The sequence below is a fragment of the Chenopodium album genome, chromosome 6, assembly GCF_948465745.1.
Source record: "Chenopodium album chromosome 6, dcCheAlbu1.1, whole genome shotgun sequence".
Classification (NCBI taxonomy): Eukaryota; Viridiplantae; Streptophyta; class Magnoliopsida; order Caryophyllales; family Amaranthaceae; genus Chenopodium; species Chenopodium album.
Window position 1 is genome coordinate 57,237,455 of NC_137839.1, and position 4,720 is coordinate 57,242,174.

At 42.3% G+C, this 4,720-nt stretch overlaps 1 non-coding gene across 1 annotated transcript; it reads right to left on the minus strand.

Moving 5' to 3' along the window:
• Positions 1–2,780: 2,780 nt before the first annotated feature.
• Positions 2,781–2,886, minus strand: LOC145637664 (small nucleolar RNA R71). The gene has a single exon (XR_014114408.1). It is a non-coding gene; the product is annotated as a small nucleolar RNA R71 (small nucleolar RNA).
• Positions 2,887–4,720: the final 1,834 nt, after the last annotated feature.

The window sequence follows — 4,720 nt, forward strand, 5'->3', positions numbered from 1 at the left end:
GTTTTGGGATTTGGTTGCCTTGATTCACAATTGACTGTGAGTTGATTGTGACTCCTATGTATTGCAACCCTAGGCATTGATCTTATTTATAGATCATATCCATAAATAAGAGTCCATGTCCAAGCCCAATTCCTAATCCCAATCAAACTACACTAGCCCAATCCTATTCATGATCAGTTAAATACTCATAAGGCCTAATAATGGGCCTCTTTTTTGCTTAACCCAATACCTTTGTGTGTGACCTCATAGGATCCATTCTAGCGGTCTTTGGGCTATTTTACTAGACCAAAGATCATCTCTCATAGTCTAGCAACAGATGATGACGCCCCAAGAGAATGAACTTATTATCTCCATAATAGTGATCCTTGATATATCTAGTAATTGCACTTATCGAAGACATAACTCCTTCAGCATTTATGTTACTCTTTTATCCTTTTTCTTTAAGGATTCTCCCCTCATTTGGCACTTGTTTGAGCCCTTTTCAAGCACTTTGTCTTAGCTTTGCTATTCCTTGTTTCCCTTTTGTGTTTCCCCTGCTTTTCCTTTCTTTTTTCTTTGCTTTGTCGCTTTCCCCTCTCTACTATACTTATGTTTGTGTATGAGTGTTTGAGTAGGTTGAATGGAGTGCTCGTGTGGTCTCGCTCGATGCTTAGTTCACCCTTTGAAGTGCATTGGAATAGGAGAAGAGAGGAGCTGGACTTGAAGAAGAGCCCGGAGTACATAGAGGAGCGCCCGCTCACCCCATGGGAGCGACCGCACCATTTGCTTCCTTCCCAGCCCTGCTTCACAGCCTAGAGGAGCGCCCGCTCCCCCCCTTGGGAGCGGCCGCACCATTTCCTCCATTTCAGCCTTGTTTTACAGGCTTATGGAGCGCCCGCTCACCCAAAGAGGAGCGTCCGCTCCGCACCCTCGAGCGCCCACTCCTGTCTGGGAGAGCGCCCGCTCCACTATGGCGATTTCCTTGATTAATACCCTCTAGAGCGTCCGCTCCCCCTCAATGGAGCGGTAGCTCTCTTGGGTATTTCCGTGCACTTCTAATCCTTCTTTAGGGTAATGTGAGGAGCATATAAATACCCCTAGGATTGTAATGAGATGATTATGTACATTTTTAGCCCTAATCCAGAGAGAGAAACACCATTAGTTTTCATTTGGTGGAGAGAGAAAGTGTGGATTTCTTCATTGATGAACTTGGATTTTGAAGAAGAAGCTTGTTTGATACTTTTTAAATCTTCAACTTCAATTAATGAGCAATCTCTTACTCTATTTCTTTACTTTTTCATTTAGTTTTGTTTGCTTACTTTGATTTTCATTCTTTGCTTATTGATCATGTTGAAGCTTATTGATTTGATAATTGATAATGTTTTCAATATGATTTGTGAGTAGTCACCTAGCCAAGGGTGTGGGGATGGTGTAGTTGCTAATTGTTCATGCTTATAATATTGGGATTGAGTTGTTTGTGATTAAACCTTTGCATATTTGATATTCTTTAATCTTCTTGCAAGTGCACATTGTTGGTTTATTAAAGGTGAATCTTTGCTAACATGAAACGGAAGTTGACTTAGTTTAGGTTCATTATTATCGATTGTTCTTTGATTGCACCTCCTAATATATGGTTCTAGTGTGGAAACATAGAGGCTATGTTAGGAGAAGCCGATTAACTCCGGAAGGAGATTAGATTGGATTTAGTTTCGATATTCATGTATGCTTAGTTCACTCTCAATTTGCTTTCATGTTATTGCATGTTCAAATAGCATCCTCTTCTACCCACTGCCCTTGGTGCCTAGTTAAATTGATTTTAATCCATTTTGTTCTTAGTTTGATCTCCTAGTTATTCACATTTCTTGTTTCGAGATAGCTTAGATTCTAAGTAATGAATGTTGTGTTTATGTATTTCTCCCCGTGGTTCGACCCCTCTACTTGCCCTATACTCGTATTAGGTTAGTTGAGTGTTATAAATTGTATTTGACTTAGGTGTAGTTGTTTAACGACGCAATTATATCCTTTTTCAAATTGGCGCCGTTGCCAGGGAGACGGCTTCCATTGCTATTTCATTGCTTTATTTGAGACTATCTCACTTCTTATTTGTTAGCATTTGCTACTTTTTGTTACTTGCCAGTGCTTACGTTCTCCTTAGCTTTGTTGTATGAACAGAGGACGAACCCGCTCAAGGTCTTTGATTCCCATCGATCCGGAGCTAGAGAGGTCTTTGTCCCTTCTTCGAAGAGAATCGAGAGCAAGGAGTAGAAATTCTCACACCCCGACGAAAGAAGGAGTAAGAGAATTGGAAGATACTCCACCCTCTTCACCCTCAAGTTAAGAGTTAGATAGCCCTAATTCACCATCAAGCCCGGGAATCAACCCTTTTTCAACCTTTAAGTCCGAGAGTGAAGAAGGTTCTAAAATGGGAGAGAATACACCTTTGAGTCGTCTTGGGGCTCTCGAAGCCTTTAGAGCACAAAGTGGGATCCTAACTCCTACCACTCAAGCCAACAATTTCGAAATCAAGCCCAATTTGATTGCTTTGATAGAGAGGAAACAATTCTCGGGTGGAAAGTTTGAGAGTCCTCATGAACACTTGAAAGAGTTTGAGAAATATTGTGACACAATCAAAGCCAATGGAGTGACTCAAGAATATATTCGCCTCGAGATGTTTCCATTTTCTCTAATTGGGAGAGGTGTAGAATGGTTAGAGAAGGAGGTGCCCCCTAACTCTCTCACAACATGGGACCAAGTAACTACGACTTTCTTTAGGAGATTTTACAACCATAGGAAGACCGCCGAGGCTCGGTCTTTGATCCAAGGTTTTCTCCAAAAGAGTGGTGAGACTCTAAGTGCGGCATGGGACCGATACAAAGAGCTTCAACGTCAATGCCCACACCATGAGATACCCAAGTATCAACTCATTCACACTTTTTATGGAGGTCTCACACCTCAATGGAGAACAAGCTTAGACGCTGCGGTCGGCGGTTCGATCATGAACAAAAGAGAGGATGAAGTGGAGTGCATCATAGAGGAGGCCGAAAAGCACTATGATGATTGGTATGAGGGAGAAAGGGATGGTACTTCTAGCAAGGGTGTTTATGCATTGGACCAAGCCAACGCAATCAACAACCTCTTTACCAAATCTCCAAAATGACCAAGCAATTGGACGAATTGATGAAAGAAAAGTCCAATCCTCATGGTAATACCTCCCCTTAAACCAAGGGAGGCAATGGTATGACCACTTCTTCCCCCTCTTCTTATAATAAAATGCCTCGAGGATGCATGTTTTGCTCTAATTGTGAAACCTATGATCATGATACCTCCCATTGTGTGTATGCTTGTGAAGTTCAACCCCCTCCCCATGAACATGATGATAATGTGGAAGATGTCAATGGTATGAATTTTGCTCCTAGAATGGGGAATGTAAATCAAATGGGGAATTGGAATCAAGATGGAAACCGTGGTTGGAACCAAAGCCGTGGTGGTTATGATAACCAATACCATGGTGGGGGAGGCCCTTCCAATTTCAATGGAAGAGGCTACTCTAACCAAAGGGGGTATGGTTATCAAAACCAACAACCCAATTCCCGATACCATGACCATCAAAATCAAAATTTTGGTGATCAAGGTAACATGGGAAACAATCAACAAAGCAATGTTCCTAACCAAGGCACCCGAGGCAATAGGGGTCAATATGTTTCTAACTATGCCCAAACCAATAGGCCTCTGGGTTTCTATCAACCCCAACTTCCTCCACCTCAACAAAGTCTTCAACTTGAATCCCCTCCAAATGATCCCGTGATGGCTAAGCTAGAGGCTATAATGAAAATGCATGACGAGGATAAGAGGAGGAATGAAGAGAATAGGAGGAGATATGAGGAGGATAAAAAGCGAACCAATGCTCATATGAAAATGCTTGAAACCCAAATTGCTCAACTTGCATCTAATTCTTCTTCTTCTTTTTCTTCTTCTTCTACCATCCCAAGTCAAGGAGTCAACCCAAAACCTTTGTATGCCGTGAAATCTAGGAGTGAGAAGGTAGCAGGGAGTGACCCTTTGGTTGAGGAGGAACCCCAAGAGGAGGTAGAGTTAGAGAGGGGGGGTGAGAGAACCAATGAGCCTTTGAGTGTTGAGAATGAGAAAGATGTTGAGGTGCCAAAGGAGAAAGAAGCCACCCCCTTACCCCTAAATCTCCAACCTAGAGAGGAAAGACTACCTTTTCCACCACGATTTGTGAGAGCTAAGCTTGATGCTCAATTTAGGAAGTTTTTGGATGTGATTAAGAATTTGCATGTTTCCCTTCCTTTTGTTGATGCTATGAAACAAATGCCCCATTACTCCAAGTTTTTGAAAGACCTCTTGAGTGGGAGAAGGGAGTGTGAAACGGTGAGCTTGACCTCCAATTGTAGTGCAATTCTTTCCAACAAACTCCCTACTAAATTGAAGGATGCGGGTAGTTTTTCCATCCCCTGTTCTATTAATGGCATTGAATTTGATAAGGCTTTGTGTGATTTAGGATCAAGTGTGAGTCGCATGCCCAACTCCGTCTACTAAAATCTTAGTGTAGGAAACCTTTCCCCCACTAACATTACCCTCCAACTTGCGGGCCGTTCCATTAAGTTCCCCATGGGTAAGGTTGAGGGCATTCCCCTTAGGGTAGAAAAGTTCACATTCCCCGTGGATTTCTATGTGCAAGAGATGGATGAGGATGAGAGGATTCCTATAATTTTGGGTAGAC